Source organism: Arachis ipaensis, chromosome B9 (genome assembly GCF_059453495.1).
Source record: "Arachis ipaensis isolate K30076 ecotype BB chromosome B9, ASM5945349v1, whole genome shotgun sequence".
Taxonomy (NCBI): Eukaryota; Viridiplantae; Streptophyta; class Magnoliopsida; order Fabales; family Fabaceae; genus Arachis; species Arachis ipaensis.
Window position 1 is genome coordinate 115,998,152 of NC_142444.1, and position 23,054 is coordinate 116,021,205.

The window sequence follows — 23,054 nt, forward strand, 5'->3', positions numbered from 1 at the left end:
TAAACAATTTTTTTAAATAAAATTTAAGATTGTCATTGGATTTTATTGGGGGATAAATCCGATGGTACCAAACTCTAAAATTTTGCCAATTAAAAGTTAATATCCGCCATTAAATTCGCCAGTAATTAGCAGCGAACGAAAAAATCCGTCGGTAATAATTACCGGCGAGGTTTATACCGTCGAATTTATTCCGAATGTAAACATATTACCAGTGAATTTTTTTGGTAAATCCGACGGTAAATATGACGGTATCAGACGAATTTTTTGTAGTGACAGGGGACTGAAATTTTTGGAGACGGGGACTGAAACTTTAATAACTTTTTTTTCTCAAATGCCCTCATTCAAAATTTCATATTCCAAATTTATCCTTCACTCCCAACTTCATCCCACCTCTCACCCACTACCCAACCCCACCCCACCTTTCACTCCTCCACCACACCTCCGCTACCACTAACAACAGTGCCGACAGCAACAACAACAATGTCATTAATCAGATTCAACAACAACAACAATTTCATAAATCAAATTTAACAACAACAAAATAATTTCATAAATCAGATTCAACAACAATAACAATAATACAAAAAACAAGAACAATCTCATAAAATTAAAAACAACAATCTCAAAATAGAAAAGAGAAGAATAGCAAGACATAGAGGTGACACAGTGGCGTGGAACTGGAACAGAGACGACGCAGTGAGCACAGAGAACATAGACGACACGGTAGACCATTGGTGAGCAGGGATGGATTTACTCATACAGGAATGGGGGCAAGTGCCCCAGTGAAATTTTAAATATTATTTAGTGACTCTCAGTAATAAAAGTTAGTTGCCGCCACTACAAATCTAGTTTTGATCCCAACTTCAAATTCCTAACCCTTTTCCCTTTTTTCTTCAATTTTCTTTCTCTGCAGCTCTGCCCCACTCCAAGTCTCCAGACTTACTGCCGCCACTCCCGCCAACTTCACTGCCGCTGACGTCGCTCAACACTGTCCCGTTCTGGCGTTATGCCTGTCAAGCTTCTTCAACACCTGCGTCGTTGCCATTCAGCATTTCTCCTTGCATAATTGCTCCACGCCTCCACTGCCGTTCCCGTTATGCACTTCTGCCTGACGTATTTTGCCACTCCGTCTTTGTTTGTTGCCACTTCGTCTCTTGCCACTCCGTCATCTCCAGTTTCTCGTTACTTCAGGCATTGGCCCCATCGCTCCTCTTTGGCTCTAGTCTTCACTCTTCACTCTTCAGCCTCTCGAGTGAGTCTGTTCGTCCTTGTTACCTGCTAGGCGCCGTACCGTTGCTTGCTGCTGCCTCCTGGAGTCTTGCCATCTTAGTACATTCATTGATCTGTGATCTACTTGTTTCATTGCTTAGATATAGTATTTTGTTTGGAGTCTTGCTAAATTGGTATCATACTTGATATTTTTATTGTTCTGTTTGTTAATTATTTGTGTAACTGTGTATTGACTTATTTTGAATTAGAAATTTAGGATATTATTCTTCTGTTCTTCACTTTTTTTATTGCTGTTGAAAATTAATTTGAGTGACTTGTTAATTGTGTGTATCGACTTATTTTGAATTAGGAGTTTCGGATATTGTTCTTTTGTTTTTCACTTTTTAAATGATTGTTTAATGACATATATTAAAAGAGAGATATTTGATTGTATTGAAAATGAAAATATTATTCAATCTTTTTAAAATATGAAGCCAAGAAGGATGGAATTATAAATTATTTGTTATTATTTTGATTTATTATTTTAGTTTTTTAATTTGTTGGTTAGATAATTTAAAGAGTAATTATATTTTACAATATCATAATACAATTATAAAAATTATTATTATATTATATATATTTTGCTCCTACTGTCAAAAATTTTTGGATTCGTCACTGTCAATGAGCATAGAAAACAAAGGTGCAATGGATTCGACCCTAAATGCAAGATCGACTACGGCGAGTTTGACTCCATCTACCTCACAGACAGTAAAGACAACTGTGATGACAGAACGAGCGAGAGACCAAGAAAGAGAGGAGAGAAGGAGGGAGAAGCAGAATAAACAAAAAAGTATAAAGAAAAATAGAACAGGAAAAAGGAGAAGGAATGGATGGATTTAAATTTTTTAATTAATAAAGATATTTTAGTAATTTTAAATATTTTAGTTTTTATTTTTATTTTAAACTAAATAAAATATTAAAATATAATTTAGCTTTGTATATTTTACATTAAATATAATACTAAAATTTATTTCAATCTCAATTTTTTAATATCTTACTTCACAGACTATCAATTATGCTCAAATCAATTAACTCCTTTACAAATGTAAAAAGTGAAATTTAACTTGACATGTCCTACTTTTACTCTTAGATAACACATATAGGTGGAGATATAATAATAATAATAAATTTGAAAGGCACGCATTGAGAAATTATTTCAAATTTAAGTTTGTAATCAAATCTCCTATCTCCCCATTCAAGGACACAAAAAAAAAAAAAAAAGACCATATATAATAAGCATGTTGGTTTACTTGGATGAGAGGAGAGAAGACCTAGACCTAGCTAGTTAGGGAAGACTAGAAATTAAAGAATATAAGATAAGATGTAACACAGTCAACGCGGTTTCGAAAACCGAAAGGGTGAATAATTCTATTTCTATGGCACCTTTCGTTAAATACAGGGTATTATAATGTCCATCCATCCTTGTGTAATTTTGTACTTTGATTTCAAATATTAACTAAATTTATATTTTTAATTTTACACATGATTTATTTGTTAAGATTGAGGTTGAACTGTGGATTTGTTTCTCATTCCGATCCACTGTTGTCAGTATAAATAATTTTCTTTACATTGATTGTTGTTTTAAGTTTATATAAAATAAAAGTTTAATTATTATTTTATTAGTCTTTATAATTTTATAAAATTTATAATTAAATTATTATAATTTTTTTAATTAAATTTTTATATTATTTTTAATTTTATAATTAAATTATTTTCATAGGCGGAAATCCTGTATTTTCTAAGTTTTTGTGCAAGAAATTACAAAATTTTTTTTTTCACCAACGATGTGAATTAGGAAGGATTGGTAGACGAAATCTAAATCGAAGATTGAATCTTGATATACCTCAGAACAATACATTTTTGTTACCACGAGATATATTGGCAGCTGCCAATCATTTGATTGGAATGAAATTTGGAATAGGTACACTTGATGATATGAATCATTTAAAAAATAAACGTATTCGTTTCGTAGCAGATCTCTTACAAGATCAATTTGAATTGGCTCTAGTTCGTTTAGAAAATATGATGTCAAAACATTAAAATTAATTAATTAACAAAATATTTTTTTAAAATATATATAGTCAAAAAAATTAATTAGATTATTAATTCTAAATATATTTAATTTGTAAAAAAAATATTCAATTAATTCTAATTTTTTTATACTAAAAAAAATTTGATTACAAAATTAAAAATAAAATAAAAATTCAATAAAAAATATAAAAATCTAATTACAAAGTTAGTAAAATTATAAAGACTAATAAAATAATCTAACATACACAAAATTTGGACTTTTTAATATGAAAAATAAAAGCAAGTTGATGCTAGGTAGACAAAAAAAAAAACAGTAAGAATTTGTCTTATTTATCATTAATTAATTGTCGCAACAATTAATGAATGTTAAATAAGATAAGTTATGGCTGTTTTTGGCTGATTTTCTTTGGTTACCAAACATTTCCGGATGTTTAATTTGTTCAAACTCAAACATTTCAAACCCAAACTTTAACTCTTTAATGTTGTGATATTTTCATTTTTACTCTTTAAAGGAATTCATCAAGATTTTATTCCTAAAATATTTGTATGCTAATATTGATTCTTCTTCCTTATTCTTGCATGTCTCTAATGGTATTAGAAAGATCCAAATGTTGCAATGAAACAAAATATTCCTATTTACCCAATTTTATGTAACAATTTTGATGAAGAAATGGAATTTTATCCTTGATGCTCTGATTTATCATGATACTACCCATATTAACAAGAAAAGAGAATAAATTGCAGTTTATTTTTAAATACAAAGTCCAAGCGAATTTTTTAAAAATAAATATAAATATAATTAATATATGGAAAAAGAATTTGTGGTCACAAGAATGAAATGAGAAACAAATTTGCATTTTGATCTCGATCTTCATGGACAATATATAATATCAAAAAAATGAATGTAATGTTTTAACGTATTGATTGGGTGTAATTAAAAGTACTGTTAAATTGAAAGCTAATTCTAATTGTACAAATTAACACAAGTAGGTCAATAAAAACTAAACATGTAAGGGTGGATATTTTCCTATCATATTATACAATTCACTCAGTGAAAGTACATATACGCGTTTTTGTTGTACTTTTTCCCGAAGAAAATTGTACCAATAATATCTACAATAATTATTCTCTGAGAAACTCCACATTTGGGTTTAAACGACTTTTATATTAGATAAATTATTTTTTAACAAAAAATAGATAAATTAATTTTAAATTTATAAAATTTCAGATAAATTATTATTTATTAATGAAGTAAATGAAAATTTTAGTTTCTTGTATTTTAAAATTTAAATAATTTAATGTCCTCAATTATATTATATTTAAAAATCAAAGAATAATTTGTCATTTCTTAAAAATACTAAGGACTAATTTATATTTTTTTATTTTATAATACACTAACTTATCTAATATTTTGAAAGATTAGAAATCAATTATCAATTTTTTATTGAAAAATAATTTATTCAATATAAACATTATTAAGGACCAATTAAGATATATATCACCTTAGAAATAAGAGGTATACATATCTAAAAAGGTCTAAAAAAAATTCAAGAGTTAAAAACATCAACAAATGCTAACGTTATTGCATGGCAAGACGTGTTTAAAGTTTAAACTAATTATAACATTAACATAATTGGAGAGGTAGAATATAAGTTTAGAGACAAAACCTACTTTTTTTGGAATAAACTCTTGAGATACTTGTAATTCTATTCTTAAAAAGAACGTGCATAAGTCGAGACACACAAATTTAAAGTTTGTTGTAATTAAGTCATTTCCTAAACTGAAAGAGTAAATTTGAAATATTTAATCTTTATAACTTTTTTGGTCTCTCTATTCATTAATTTAGTTATCTAGATTTTTTCTGGCAGACTGATTGATTCAAAATTAAGATTTGCAAAATTTTGTTTTTAAGAGTGAATCACTAAACTAATGCATGTTCCAAATTGTCAAATTATTAGTAATTAAAAATGTTCTCTAAATTCTTTAATGATAAAAATTATCTCAAATATTTTAAAACAAAAAAATATGTAATTTTTTATAAGTGACAAATGATGTTTTGTATTTGAAAAATTGTGTGTTCATTTAGTCTGAAATTTTGTAAAAATATTTGAGAATTATTTAGAAAGTATATAAAAAAAATCAAAATTTGATCTCTATTGTTTTTATATTTTAAAATATTTTTGGTCATTTAAAATAATTAAAAAAAAATTCACTTAGTATAAAATGATCAAATTTTAAAATAAAAATATTTTTAATTATATTTATAAAAAAATCATATCAAATCTAATTTTCAAATTTTTTTAAAACATATATATTTATAATTAACTTTTTTTACGTTTTAAAATATTTTAAAAATAAATTTATTATTATTATTAACTTTGAAAACACATTTATCCACGTTGATAATTTGATGCGGTTTTAGTATTACTTTATTAAAAACTATTTTTCTAAACCTTCTCTTTACATTACTAAAAAAATTATTTTTAATGGCTGTTATTTTATTTTCAGCGAGTCACTAATATATTTATTAGTAATTAAAAATTAATCGTCTTTATTATTAAACTTTTTAACAGCAGTTATATAATTGTTAGTAAAAATATAGATAATTCACGTTAATAAAATAAATAGAGTTTAAAATTATACAGATATCCTAAATTAAAATTGGTTATATGCTATATCCTGAACACATTTATATAAATCAAACCAGAATAACTCCATTTTAACTATTTATATTTAAATCAAATTAGTCTGTTTCAATTTACTATTGGTATAATATATACATAGTAAATCGAATTGGATTGATTTGATTTATTATTTGTACAATTTATTGATATTTTTTATTTTTAAATTAATTATTTATTAATTTTAAAAATATAAATATAAATATAAATAAAAAATATTCCAATTTAAATTCAAATAAAATATAAAAAATTAAAACGAATAAAAATAGAAATTCAAATTTTATATTTTAGTTCAAATTTCAAAAAATTTATATTTTATAAACTTATGAATTTAAAATAAAATAATAAGTGATTTTAAAAAATTCACTAAAAATTATTTTTTGATCTACATTAGCGTACGAAAGAATTATTACTGAAATTTTGTATGTTAAAAAAGTTTTTATAAAATATAGTCAGTTAAGATGACATATAAACTCAAACTTAGAGTTTTAGAGTTAAAAATAATGCATAACGTCATCAAAATATTTGTTCTTACACTTAATTTTAAAAATTAAATAATAATTTAATTGATATAATATTTTAATATTTCTCAAATTATATATTATATAAATATAATTGGTCTTTCATTGTATAACTATTTGTTACTTCTTACTCTAAAAAAGTTTAAGTTTTAACTCTTATACCACTTTGGAGGGGTTATATTTTATATTAACTTTTTTAACATCAAAAGTTTCGATAATTATTCTTTAGATGCTAATGAGTCAAAAGATAATTTTTAATAAATTTTTAAAAATTATTTATTGTTTCGTTTTAAATTTATAAGTTTGTAAAAATGTAGATTTTTTAAAATTTAAACTATACAAAATTTGAATTTCTATTAGTATTTATTTTAATTTTTTTATATTTTATTTTAATTTAAATAAAATAATTTTTTATTAACATTTATATTTTAAAGTTAATAAAAAATAAATAAATAATTAACTTAAAATTGAATAAGCATGATTCAATTTATTACATGTATCTTTTACAAATAATACGTCTCATTCAATTTACTATGATTATGCTATACTAATAGTAGACACATAATAAATCGAATCAGGCATGTAAAGAGTTAAAATTGAGTTACCCTGATTCAACTTTATAGATGTGTTAAAGTCTGAACGTATATTCAATTGTGGGTTAAGACATTTACATAATTTAAAAAATTTATTTATTTTATAACGTGAATTATCTTAAAAATATTTTTAATAATTGCAAAAAATATAAACTTATTATTATAATATATAATAATAACAACAAATATATAATTATTATAAAAATATAATTTAAATAAGATATAGAATAATGATTATATTACAATTACTAAATTTTTGTCATTAAAAATTATTTTTGTTACAATGTCGTAACCTCTAATAATATTTAAATTCGATAAAACCGGCTAAAAGATATAGACCACTCAATCTGTACCAACAACCTACGCCAAAACCTTTATGACTTTGTTAACTATTAAGGTTTTTTGACCTCACTACACACTCTAGAGCTTCTTAAAAAGTCATAGTCAGAGTCATAGTTATTTAATCAAGTATACATAAAATAAAAAATTATATGTATATGAAAAAAATTAATTGTTAAATTAATCATTAAAAATTTTTATATTTATATATAATAATTTATTTATTTTTAAATAAATATTATTTACTAAAATAACTAACATGCTATAGTAAAATCAAATTTATAATAAATAATAATAAAATTTATTTACAATAATATAATAATTTTTTTTATAAAATACCAACTTGGTTCGAATTACACACAAACACACGCACACACATAATTCGAACCAGCTTGGTTCGAATTACACAGAAACACACGCACACACTAATTCGAAACAGCTTGGTTCGAATTACACACAATAATTCATGGTATAATTCGAATTATGCTGTTAAAAAATTAATAATTTATTAAAAAAATTTATTAAAAAATTTATTAAAAAAATTAATAATTTAAAAATTAAAAAAATATATATTTTATTTCATACATTAAAAAAAAGCTAACAAAATATTTAATTACGAGACTTCTTTAAAATATTAATGAGCTATCAATTCGAATTCCATACAATACTTTTCTGTCCATTTTTAATAGTTCATGAATATTTTTTAATAAATTTTTTTAAATTATACTACAAAATATATTTTATCCTATGCAAAACAATTTAAAAAAAAATGGCTTAAAAAATGTTAGGAGTACTATAAAAATTTGTAATGTTATAATAACTTAGGTAAATACATGCATGTACTCAAATTTTAAATAAAATACTCTACATAGTCAATAATAATTTAGAAATGAAAGAAAATATTTTATTCCATACAAAATAATTAAAAAATATATTTTATTCTATACAAAATAATTTTAAAAAATGGCTTAAAAGATGTTATGAGTACTATAAAAGTTTGTAATATTCTAGTGATTTAGGTAAATACATGATAAAAATATTTTTTCTTTAGTTTCTAAATTATTAGTGACTATGTGGAGTATTTCTTTAATGTCCTAAGTCATTAGGACATTACAAATTTTTATAGTACTTCTAACATCTTTTAAGCTATTTTTTAAATTATTTTGTATAGAATAAAATATTTTTTTGTGGTATAATTTAAATAAATTTATTAAAAAATATTCATGATAATTTTTTAATAAAATTATTTAAATTATATGGTGAGATATTACATGATTCGAATTAGGGAAGTTCGAATTACTCTGATTCAAATTATATGGTGAGCAATTCGAATTCTATACAATACTCTTCTGCCTATTCTTGATAGCTCATGAATATTTTTTAATAAATTTATTTAAATTATACCACAAAAAAATATTTTATTCTATGCAAAATAATTTAAAAAATGGCTTAAAAGATGTTAAAAATACTATAAAAATTTGTAATGTCCTAATGACTTAGGACATTAAAGAAATACTCCACATAGTCACTAATAATTTAGAAATTAAAGAAAAAATATTTTTACCATGTATTTACCTAAATCACTAGAATACAAACTTTTATAGTACTCATAACATCTTTTAAGCCATTTTTTAAAATTATTTTGTATAGAATAAAATATATTTTTTAATTATTTTGTATGGAATAAAATATTTTCTTTCATTTCTAAATTATTATTGACTATGTAGAGTATTTTATTTAAAATTTAAGTACATGCATATATTTACCTAAGTTATTATAACATTACAAATTTTTATAGTACTCCTAACATTTTTTAAGCCATTTTTTTAAAATTATTTTGCATAGGATAAAATATTTTTTGTAGTATAATTTAAAAAAATTTATTAAAAAATATTCATGAACTATTAAAAATGGACAGAAAAGTATTGTATGGAATTCGAATTAATAGCTCATTAATATTTTAAAGAAGTCTCGTAATTAAATATTTTGTTAGCTTTTTTTTAACGTATGAAATAAAATATATATTTTTTAATTTTTAAATTATTAATTTTTTTAATAAATTTTTTAATAAATTATTTAATAAATTATTAATTTTTTAACAGCATAATTCGAATTATACCATGAATTATTGTGTGTAATTCGAACCAAGCTGGTTCGAATTATGTGTGTGCGTGTGTTTGTGTGTAATTCGAACCAAGCTGGTTCGAACTACATATAAACGTGCATGGGTAGATTCATGAAGTAATTTTCGTTTTGGCTTATTTACGTAAATTATTTTCTCCCTCGACTTATTTTTGTTTTTTACCCAATAAAATATTTACTAATTTAGTAAACCGCATACTTAAAATAATAATAAATAAAAAAAATACCATCTACGTTTTCAATGTGTTATCATTCCCCCACTAGAAAGGGTCTTTTCCACGTGAAACGCCCTATGTAGTTTGCTTTCATTTCCGTTTCTGACCTCTTACTACTTTCTCAGGTTTTGAACAAACATGTCTTTTTCTAAATTCCAAAGGTGGGGTGTAATTTGGAAATTGTTCAAATGGTTTACTTCGACTAAGTCTAAGAAATTAATAAACAAACTGCCTAAAAAATGAAAGTGAGAAAGTATATATTAAGTAACATGTCTTTTTTTATAATTCATTATTAATTAATAAATAGGATTGCTTAACATGAATTATGGTGACTGATTCATCTGTTGTAATAATTTTTATTTATTTATTATTATTTCTTTTGTTTTAATGAGTCATCTATGTATTTCTGTTTTATTAACAGTTCACATAAAAACATTTTTCTTGATGACGACTATATAAGCATTTGAATATAATATTCAAAAATTAATTTTGAATTGGAATTGATTTGTGTATAATATACCAAAATGAGATTTAATTGGGATGATTTACCTTGTGATGAGCAAAAAATTTGATACGGCTCTAACATTAATAAATGTACCAAATCACTTCAAATAATATCACGATGAGTGCATATCGTTCCCACAAGAATTAAATGATTGAACAAATAACTTCTAGTCGAATCTTTTAATTAGATCGATCAAATCTTTGCAAGAAGAAAAATATGAATCTTGAAATAATAAAGAACAGTAAAAAGAAAAGTATCCGATGTGAATGAATGAATAAATGTTTATGAATTTGAAGAAAGAAAATAGTGAATAAAGATGTTGAAGGTTTCAGAGTTGTTTAATTTTTAGAAAAGAGAATCCTCATGCGCTACAAGAAAAATATTGATTACCATCGGATTTACCGTCGTTCTATAGTTGACAGTATAAATGGCGCCGAAAACCTCTTACAGGCGGATTTAGTGTTCTTTGACAACATATTGGTGTACATCAGTTCTTTTGATAGTCATCTTGAGCATTTGGAATTGGTATTGAGAGACTCTCTTCGCTAAGCTCTCTAAATGCCTTTTTGGAACTAATAAGGTGGATTACTTAGGTCACACAATTACAGGTGGTGGTGTTCTCATAGAATCGGCCAAAGTGCAAGCAATTCAAGATTGGCCTCAACCTAGTAGTGTTAAACAGCTTTGTGCCTTTTTAGGCCTCACAGGATGTTATCGTCACTTCATTAAAGGTTATGCAACCTTAGCTACTCCTCTTACTGATTTGTTGAAAAAGAACGCTTTTGTTTGGTCTGATCAAGGTACGTTGGCATTCCATCAATTACAACAAGCAATTTTCATTAAACCAGTGCTAGCACTGCCTGATTTTAACCTTCCATTTGAAGTAGAGACCGATGCGTCAGGTACAGGTATTACTGCTGTTCTGATTCAGCAGCGATATCCTATAACTTATTTCTCAAAGAAACTTCCTCCTACTTTGTAGAAGAAATCTGCCTATATTAGAGAGTTTTATGCAATAACTGAAGCAATTGCTAAGTTTCGACACTATTTCTTGGGTAAGAAATTTATTATTCAAACTGATCACAAGAGTTTAAAATCTCTTTTAGAGCAGGATTCGCACGCACCTGAACAACATAAATGGCTTCACAAACTCCTTGGTTATGATTTTGAAATTCATTACAAGGCCCATACTGAGAACGTGGCCACGGATGCCTTATCAAGAAGTTTTTATGGTGCTTGGTCTACACCTCATGTTAACTTCTTGCAGCACCTTCGAGTTGCAACTGAGAAGGATGCTACTCTTTCTGAGTTGATGCAGAAATGTGCTTCTAATTCTACTGAGGATCCTAATTATACTTGTCACAATGGGTTACTATTGAGGAAGAACTGTGGTTATTCTGCCAAATAGCCATTTGATCAAGCTCATTCTTCATGAATATCATGATAGTGTGGTGGGAGGCCATGCGGGGATTGCAAAAACAGTCGAAACAAATTTGTGCTCAATTTTATTGGCCTAACATGCAAAGGAACATTAGACATTATGTTCTCATTTGTTGCACTTGCCAACAAGCTAAACATGAGGCTAAAGCACCAGCAGGGCTGCTCAAACCATTACCTATTCCTTCGCAGGTGTGGGAGGATATCTCCATGAATTTTATTGTCTCTTTGCCTGCTTTATGTGGTTTTTCTGTGATCATAGTCATCGTTGATCGCTTAACCAAATATGCTCATTTCAGTCCACTAAAATTGGATTTTACTAGTAAATCAATGGCTGAATCCTTTATTCTTAATGTGGTGAAGTTGCATAAATTTCCAAAATCAATTGTATCCGACAGAAACAGAGTCTTTGTTAGCAAATTCTGGCAGCATCTCTTCAAGTTACAGGGCATTTGCTTAGATATGAGTTCAGCTTACCATCCTTAGACGGATGGCCATAGTGAAGTATGTAATCAAACTCTGGAGATGTACATGAGGTGTTTATGTTTTGACAATCTTAAGAAGTGGCTAGAGTTACTTTCTTGGGGTGAATTTTGGTGTAATTCCTTTTGGCATAGCAGCATCAAAATCACCCCATTCAAAACACTCTATGGTCGAGACCCCCTTCCCTTGTTAGATATGAACTCTCTTGTGAGGATGAGCCATCCTTGGAGGAACTACTATTAGCTAGAGATAAATTGCTTGATAAGCTTAAACTCAATCTTGTTAGATCCCAACAATTCATGAAACATTTTGCGAATAGACATCGACGCCGCTTAGAATTTCAGGAGGGCGATTCAGTGCTAGTCAAATTACAGCCATATCGCCAACACTCGGTGGCATTGCAAAATCATCAAAAGCTTGGGTTGCATTATTTTGGCCCTTTTAGAATTGGAAGAAAACTCAATGAGGTAACCTATCAGTTGGAATTGCCGCCAGAAGCCTGTATCCATAATATTTTTCATATATCGACACTCAATAAATTTCGTGGTGACTAAGAATCCCAGTATCTACCACTGCCTTTAACTACAACAGAGTTCAGACTAATCTTGGAGCCTTCTCAAATTTCATCCCAACCATCTATCTTGCGTGGTGACAAGGAAGTTTTACAGTGGCAAATTTAGTGGGGACATGACGCTGTCACAGAAACGAGTTGGAAAGATGTTGATCAATTCCTCAAGCTCTTTCTTGAATTCAACTTTGGGGACAAGGTTACTCTTAATGAGGAGAGTAATGTTAGGCACATGAATGAGGAAGAGCACGTAATTGAAAAACTTGCAATCTCAGAAGAAAATATTGTTACAACAGAAGAACAATTGGCACTCAATCAGCATCATACAGGCCCTAGAAGAAGCACTAAAGAGAAAATTAATAGTAAGAGGCTGGTTGGTTATGATCTTCAGTGATTGCTGGTACATTTGCCTCCCCCTTGTCCTATTCCTTTACCCTTCTTCTCTGCTCCCTTATTCTTTTTCCCTTTATTCCCTTTCTCATCTATTGTTATTTTCCAATTCTTTAGGTACTGTTCATGCTTGGAGTAATTGAGGAATTACTATACCCTTCTACTACACTATTCCTTTTTATTTCCCCCATTTCTACTTACAACTCTCATATATGCTCTTCACTTTCCAATTACTTGTAAATTTCTTCACTTAAACATAAATACATATCATATTTCTTCCTATTCTTATTATCTCTGAGCTCCACCCTATTAGACATTTTTCCTATGGCAGAACTTGACGAAGATCTTTCTGTGCTTAAGCAAGGTAAACTATCCATTACTTATTTCTTTACCAAACTCAAAGAAATTTAGGAAGAATTAGATGAATTCCAACCCATTCTTCAATGTGAATGCTCCAAATCTTGTGCGCATGCCACTGCCCGAGGTTATCGACAATAGTCACATTTGATTCGACTTTTGCAAGAGATGAATGATCAATACAGTAATGTTCGTTCCCATATTATGCTCATGAAATTGCTTCCCAATGATAATAAAGTTTTCTCTTTATTGCTCCAATAAGAAAGGCAGCTAAATTCAACTGATTATGGTGATGCAAAGATCTTAGTGAATTCAATTGGAGCCAATGGAAACTTCAATTCATTCACCGGATCACAACAGAACTGAGGCAGGGGCCATGGTCGTGGAAGATCCAATGGATATGGAGGATGTGGTTCTCAGAAGAAATGCTCTGATTGTGGAAAATTAGACCACCTAATTGACACATATTATCTTAAATATGACTTTTCTATCCACCTGCAATAACGAGCACCACTGAAATCTATCAATAATGTGATGACTGGTGAATTTCTTAACAACAACATCACACCTTCCAACTCTAAAGAGGATATAAAAAAAATAGACAATTTATTTTCAACTAAGCAACAATAGGCTATAATTACACTTTTCAATAATGATGTGGCATCTTCTCATGGTAAAAGTTTGGCAAACACAGTTCTAGCTCCTTTCCTAGGTATCTTTCACATTTTGTCTGTATCACAACACATTTTACACCCTCAAGATTGGATAATTGACTCTGATGTCATTGCACACATTTCTTCTTCACTAAAAAATTTTACATCTCATCATCAAATCCAACCTACTCTCATAAAAATGCCAAATGGTTCTCAAATAGTTACTACCATAAGTGGAACTGTTTTCTTTTCAAAAGATTTTTACCTTAACAATGTTTTGTATGTTCCTGCATTTTCTTTTAATATCATATTCATGTCTACATCAACTAAAGATCTTTCTTGTCAAATTCTGTTTAATGAGAATTCTTGTGAGATACAGGAACTGCAGATTTCGAAGATGATTGGCACTACTAGGGTATATAAAGGTCTTTACATCCTACAAGCAAACCTGCATGCATCACAACTCATAAACACAACCTTTACAAAATCACCCATTCGATCTCGACACAAGCAAAAGAACAAATACTCTTCAATAAATTGGCACAATAGATTAGGACATATTGCACAAGACAGAATGCTTATCATGGAAAAATTTTACAATTTTATAAAATCACAGTTCAACAAGGTTCCTGTGATTTTTGCCATTTTGCTAAGTGATGAGCGGATAATTTATACGCTTTTTGGCATTATTTTTAGTATGTTTTTAGTATATTTTAGTTAGTTTTTATTTAAAATTTACTTTTCTGGACTTTACTATGAGTTTGTGTGTTTTTCTGTGATTTCAGATATTTTCTGGCTGAAATTGAGGTACCTGAGCAAAAATCTGATTCAGAGACTGAAAAAGGACTGCAGATGCTGTTGGATTCTGACCTCCCTGCACTCGAAGTGGATTTTCTGGAGCTACAGAAGCCCAATTGGCACGCTCTCAATTGATTTGGAAAGTAGACATTCTGGGCTTTCCGGCAATATATAATAGTCTATACTTTGCTCAAGATTTGATGGCCCAAATTGGCGTTCCAAGTCAGCATAGAAATTCTGGCGTCAAAACGCCAGAACTGGCATAAAAGTTGGAGTTAAACGCCCAAACTGGCACAAAAGCTGGCGTTTAACTCCAAGAAAAGTCTCTACACATGGAAGCTTCAATGCTCAGCCCAAGCACACACCAAGTGGGCCCGGAAGAAGATTTCTGCATTAATTACCTATTTCTGTAACCCTAGGCTACTAGTTTTCTATAAATAGGACCTTTTGCTATTGTATTTTCATACTTTACAGAGACTTTCATATACCTTTTGATCTTTATGTTCACATTTGGGGAGGCTGGCCATTCGGCCATGCCTAGACCCTGTACTTTTGTATTTTCAACGGTGGAGTTTCTACACACCATAGATTAAGGTGTGGAGCTCTGCTGTTCTTCATGAATTAATACAATTACTATTGTTCTTCTATCCAATTCACGCCTACTTCTTCTCTAAGATATTCATTCGTTCTTCAACTTGATGAATGTGATGATCCGTGACACTCATCATCATTCTCACCTATGAACATATGCCTGACAACCACCTCTATTCTACTAGCAATGGCTTGAATGCGTATCTCTTGGGTTTCTAATCTAAGATTGGAACCTTCGTGGTATAGGCTAGAATCAATTGGCGGCCATTCCTGAGATCTGAAAAGTCTAAACCTTGTCTGTGGTATTCCGAGTAGGATCTGGGAAGGGATGACTATGACGAGCTTCAAACTCGCGAGTGTTGGGTGTGTGACAGATGCAAAAGGATCAATGGATCCTATTCCAACATGATCGAGAACCGACAGATGATTAGCCATGCGGTGACAGCGCATTTGGAACATTTTCACTGAGAGGACGGGAAGTAGCCATTGACAACGGTGATGCCCAACATAAAGCTTGCCATGGAAGGGAGTATGAATGATTGGAAGAAGGCAATAGGAAAGCAGAGGTTCAAGTGGAACAAAGCATCTTCATACGCTTATCTGAAATTCCTACCAATGAATTACATAAGTATCTCTATCTCTATCTCTATCTTTATTTTATGTTTATCTTTTAATTATCAATTCTCCATAACCATTTGAATCCGCCCGACTGAGATTTACAAGATGACCATAGCTTGCTTCAAGCCGACAGTCTCCGTGGGATCGACCCTTACTCACGTAAGGTATTACTTGGACGACCCAGTGCACTTGCTGGTTAGTTGTGCGGAATTGTGACAAAGTGTGATTCACGTTTGAGAGCTCCAAGTCTTTGGCGCCATTGGTGATGATCACAATTTCGTGCACCAAGTTTTTGAAATCACAGAAAAACACACAAACTCATAGTAAAGTCCAGAAATGTGATTTTTATTTAAAAACTAATAAAAACATAATAAAAACCAACTAAAATATACTAAAAACATACTAAAAATAATGCCAAAAAGTGTATAAATTATCCGCTCATCACAACACCAAACTTAAATTGTTGCTTGTCCCCAAGCAACTAAAAATCAAATAGGATACAAAGAATAGAATATACAATGAATTCCAAAAACATCTATGAAGATCAGTCTTGATTATATGAGCGGGACTATTAGCTTTTTGCTTCTGAACAGTTTTGACATCTCACTTTATCTCTTGAAGTTCAGAATGATTGGCTTCTATAGGAACTCAAAATTCAGATAGTGTTATTAATTCTCCTAGTTCAGTATGTTGATTCTTGAACACAGCTACTTTATGAGTCTTGGCCGTGGCCCTAAGCCCTTTGTTTTCCAGTATTACCACCGGATACATAAATGCCACAGACACATAACTGGGTGAACCTTTTCAGATTGTGACTCAGCTTTGCTAGAGTCCCCAATTAGAGGTGTCCAGGGTTCTTAAGCACACTCTTTTTGCTTTGGACCACGACTTTAACCGCTCAGTCTCAAGTTTTCACTTGACACCTTCATGCCACAAGCACATGGTTAGGGACATCTTGGTTTAGCCGCTTAGGCCAGAATTTTATTCCTGTGGGCCCTCCTATCCACTGATGCTCAAAGCCTTGGATCCTTTTTATTTTACCCTTGCCTCTTGGTTTAAAGGGCTATTGGCTTTTTCTGCTTGCTTTTTCTTTCTCTTTTTTTTCGTCTCTTTTTTTTTGTTTTTTTCGCATATAATTTTTTTCTGCAAGCTTTTCACTGCTTTTTCTTGCTTCAAGAATCATTTTTATAATTTTTCAGATTATCAATAACATTTCTCCTTTTCCATTATTCTTTCAAGAGCCAACAATTTTAACATTCATAAACGACAAATTCAAAAATATGCACTGTTCAAGCATTCATTCAGAAAACAAAAAGTATTGCCACCACATCAAAATAATTAAACTGTTTTAAAATTCAAAATTCATGTACTTCTTTTTCTTTGGCAATTAAAAACATTTTTCATTTAAGAAAGGTGATGGATTCATAGGACATTCATAGCTTTAAGGCATAGACGCTAAGATAATAATGATCATGTAGTGAAGACACAAACATAGATAGAACATCAAGCATAAAAATCGAAAAACAGAAAAATAAGAACAAGGAAATTAAACGGGTCCACCTTAGTGATGACGGCTAGTTCTCCTTCTTGAAGATCTTATGAAGTACTTTAGCTCCTCTATGTCTCTTCCTTGCCTTTGTTGCTTCTCTCTCATGGCCTTTTGGTCCTCGCTAATTTCATGCAGGATTGTAGAATGCTCTTGTTGAAGTCCATGAGTGGGCTCTCTTGTTTGCTCCATCATTTTCTTAGTGATGGGCTTTTGAGATGAATCTCTCCATTTTCCATGACTCGGAGTTGGAAGCAATTGCCTTCCCTTTCCTCTTCCTAGAGGTTTCTCTGGCCTTAGGTGCCATAAATGGTTATGAAAAAACAAAAAGCAACGCTTTTACCACACCAAACTTAGAAGGTTTGCTCGTCCTCGAGCAAAAGAAGAAAAAGGGTGTTATTGGAAGGTGTGAAGAAGAGGTAGATGGAGTTGAGGTAGGTGGGGATCCTATGGGGTCCACAGATCTTGAGGTGTCAAGGATTTCTTCATCCATGCACCATGTGGCGTGTAAACGCCCCATTGATTGCCAATCCTGGCATTAAACGCCAGGTTGCTGCCCATTTCTGGCGTTTAACGCCAGCTTTTCTCCCATTTCTGGCGTTTAACGCTAGCTCTGTGCCCATTTCTGGCGTTAAACGCCAGCTCTGTGCCCTTTTCTGGCGTTAAACGCCCAGAATGGTGCCAGACTGGGCGTTTAACGCCCATTCTGCTACCTTTATTGGCGTTTAAACGCCAGTAAGCTTCTCCTCCAGGGTGTGCTGTTTTTAATGCTGTTTTTCATTCTATTTTTGCTTTTTTCAGTTGCTTTTGTGACTCCACTTGATCATCAACCTGAAGATAATATAAGATAACAATGGAAAATAAATATATATAATTAAAGAACATTGGGTTGCCTCCCAATAAGCGCTTCTTTATTGTCTTTAGCTGGACCTTTACTGAGCTTTATTCAAGCCTCAGTTTTGAGCATTCTTGCTCAAAATTTCTTTCAAGATAATGTTTGATTCTCTGTCCATTAACAATGAACTTTTTATCAGAATCAATATCCTGAAGCTCAACATATCCATACAGTGATACACTTGTGATCACATATGGTCCCCTCCACCGGGATTTCAATTTCCCGGGGAATAGTCTGAGCCTAGAGTTGAAGAGCAGAATCTTTTGTCCTGGTTCAAAGACTCTAGATGACAGTTTTTTGTCATTGCCACTTTTTTGCTTTCTCCTTATAAATTTTAGCATTTTCAAAAGCATTGAGCCTGAATTCCTCTAGCTCATTCAGTTGGAGCAATCTTTTTTCTCCAGCTAACTTAGCATCCAGGTTTAGGAATCTGGTTACCCAGTAGGCCTTATGTTCCAGTTCCACGGGCAAATGATAGGCCTTGCCATACACAAGCTGGTATGGAGAGGTTCCTATAGGAGTCTTGAATGCTGTTCTGTATGCCCACAGAGCATCATCCAAGCTTTTTGCCCAATCCTTTCTACGGACAATTACAGTCCGTTCTAGGATTCTTTTTAGTTCTCTATTAGAGACTTTAGCCTGCCCATTTGTATGTGGGTGATATGGAGTTGCCACTTTGTGGCTAATTCCATATCATACCATAGCAGAGTATAGCTGTTTATTGCAGAAATGAGTGCCCACGTCACTGATTAGTACTCTGGGGACGCCAAATCTGCTGAAGATATGTTTCTGGAGGAATTTCAGTACGGTCTTAGTATCATTAGTGGGTGTGGCAATTGCTTATACCCATTTAGATACATAGTCTACTGCCACCAGAATGTAAGTGTTTGAGTATGATGGTGGGAAGGGACCCATGAAGTCAATACCCCATACATCAAACAAATCAATCTCTAAGATCCCTTGTTGAGGCATGGCATAACCATGAGGCAAGTTGCCAGCTCTTTGGCAACTGTCACAGTTACGCACAAACTCTCGGGCATCTCTATAGAGAGTAGGCCAGTAGAAGCCACATTGGAGGACCTTAGTGGCTGTTCGCTCACCTCGGAAATGTCCTCCATACTGTGATCCATGGCAGTGCCATAGGATCTTCTGTGCCTCTTCTCTGGGTACGCATCTGCGGATCATTCCGTCTGCACATCTCTTAAAGAGATATGGTTCATTCCATAAGTAGTACTTTGCATCTGAAATTAGTTTTTTCGTCTGCACCCTGCTGTACTCCTTGGGTATGAACCTCACAACTTTATAATTCGCAATGTCTGCAAACCATGGTGCTTCCTGAATGGCGAAAAGTTGCTCATCCGGAAAGGTTTCAGAGATCTCAGTAGGAGGGAGGGACGCCCCTGCTACTAGTTCTATCCGGGACAGGTGATCAGCTACCTGGTTCTCTGTCCCTTTTCTGTCTTTTATTTCTATATCAAACTCTTGCAGAAGCAACACCTATCTTATGAGCCTGGGTTTTGAATCCTGCTTTGTGAGTAGGTATTTAAGAGCAGCATGGTCAGTATACACAATCACTTTTGAACCTACTAAATAGGATCTAAACTTGTCAATGGCATAAACCACTGCAAGTAACTCTTTTTCTGTGGTTGTGTAATTCTTCTGTGCATCATTTAAAACACGGCTAGCATAGTAAATGACGTGCAGAAACTTGTTATGCCTCTGTCCTAACACTACACCAATGGCATGGTCACTGGCATCACACATTAGTTTGAATGGTAATGTCTAGTCTGGTGCAGAGATGACTGGTGCTGTGACCAGCTTAGCTTTCAGGGTTTCAAACACTTGCAGACACTCTGTGTCAAACACAAATTGCGTGTCAGTAGCTAGCAGATTGCTCAGAGATTTTGCAATTTTTGAAAAATCCTTTATAAACCTCCTGTAGAATCCTGCATGTCCCAGAAAGCTTTTGATTGCCTTTACATTGGCAGGTGGTGGTAATTTTTCAATTACCTCAACTTTAGCTTGATCCCCCTCTATCCCTTTGTTCGAAATTTTTTGCCCAAGGACAATTCCTTCAGTCACCATAAAGTGACATTTTTCCCAGTTTAAAACCAGGTTAGTCTCTTGGCACCTTTTCAAAACAAGTGCTAGATGATCAAGACAGGAGCTGAATGAGTCTCCAAATACTGAGAAGTCATCCATGAAGACTTCCAGAAATTTTTCCACCATATCAGAGAAAATAGAGAGCATGCATCTCTGAAAGGTTGCAGGTGCATTGCACAGACCAAAAGGTATTCTTCTGTAGGCAAATACTCCATATGGACATGTGAATGCTGTTTTCTCTTGGTATTGAGGATCTACTGCAATTTGGTTGTAACCTGAATAGCCATCCAAAAAGCAATAATAGTCATGACCTGCTAGTCTTTCTAGCATCTGGTCTATGAATGGTAAAGGAAAATGATCCTTTCTGATGGCTGTATTGAGCCTTCTGTAGTCAATACACATACGCCACCCTGTAATTGTTCTTGTAGGAACCAGTTCATTCTTTTCATTATGAACCACTGTCATGCCTCCCTTCTTGGGGACAACATGGATAGGGCTCACCCAGGGGCTATCAGAAATAGGATAAATAATCCCAGCCTCTAGTAACTTAGTGACCTCTTTCTGCACCACCTCCTTCATGGTTGGATTTAGCCGCTTCTGTGGTTCCACTGGCTTAGCATCATCCTCTAATAGAATTTTGTGCATGCATCTTGCTGGGCTAATTCCCTTAAGATCACTTATGGACCACCCAAGAGCTGTCTTGTGTGTCCTCAGCACCTGAATTAGTGCTTTCTCTTCCTGTGGATTTAAAGCAGAGCTTATGATCACCGAAAAAGTGTCACCTTCTCCTAGAAATGCATATTTCAGGGATGGTGGTAGTGGTTTGAGCTCGGGTTTAAGAGGCTTATCCTCTTCCTGAGGAATTTTCAGAGGTTCTTTTATTTTCTCTGGTTCCTCCAGATCAGGCTGAACATCTTTAAAGATGTCCTCTAGCTCTGATTCGGGACTCTCAGTCATATTGACCTCTTCCACTAGGGAGTCAATAAACTTGGTGAAAATTGTGATAGGATACCATTCTGGGCGTTTAACGCCAGAAAGACAGGGGGAGAGGATTTTGTTTTCCACTTCAAAATTTTTCAAATTTTCATGTTTTGACTCATAATTTTCTACATAAACATGTTTCAAACTTTCATCATTCACCCTCAATTTTTAAAAATTCAACACTTTTCTAAATCTCTTTTCAAATTACCTTCAAATCCTTCCCAAATCTTCTTCAAAACTCAAGTATCTTTTCAATTTCTTTCCAAATCTTTTCAAACTCATCATATCATCTCTTATTTCTTAGATGCATAAACAAATTTTCAAATTTAACCTCTTTATATCTTTTTTAATTAAAAATTTCATCTTTTTCATATCATGATTCTATTTTCTTCCACCAATCATATCTTTATGACATATCTTTTTCAAAATTTTTGAAATCCCTCCCTCCACTTATAAATACACATTCGGCCATCCCCTCCTCTCCACCATTCAAATTTGCATCTCCTCCTCTCTCTCCCCTTTCCTTTCTTTTGCTTGAGGGCAAGCAAACCTCTAAGTTTGGTGTGTTTTTTCGTGATCACTGAGCTAAGACTCATCAAGATCATGGCTCCTAAGGGAAAACAAACCAATTCAAGAGGCAAAAAAGAGAATACTCCAAAGAGTCTTTGGAATCAAGAGAGGTTCTTCACCAAAGAACATGCAGACCATTACCATAAAATAATGGGTCTAAGATCAGTGATCCCGGAAGTTAAATTCAATCTGAAAGAAGATGAATATCCGGAGATCTAAGAGCAAATTCGAAACAGAGGATGGGAAATTCTAGCTAATCCTGAAACAAGGGTTGGAAGAAACATGGTTCAGGAATTCTATTCAAATCTGTGGCTGATAGATAAGCAGAGAATAACTGGAATCGCCTTTCATACCTACAGAACCATGGTCAAAGGAAGGATTATTTACTTCCATCTGGACAAAATAAGAGAGGTCTTCAAATTGCCTCAACTACAAGATGATCCAAAATCCTTTAATTGGAGAATGGTGAGAGAAGATAAGGGGTTGGACCAAGTTCTAGGGACATATGCCTCCCTGGAACTAAGTGGATAACCAATTCAAAAGGTGTCCCAAACCAACTCAAGAGAGGAGATCTCAAACTAGTTGCAAGAGGCTGGTTGGACTTCATTGGGCGTTCCATACTGCCCACTAGCGACCGCTCTGAGGTCACTGTCAAAAGAGCAGTGATGATTCATTACATTATGCTGGGAAACGAAGTGGAGATTCATCATCTGATTTCTTGTGAGATTTACACAATTGCAAACAAGAATTCCACTGAAGCCAAACTGA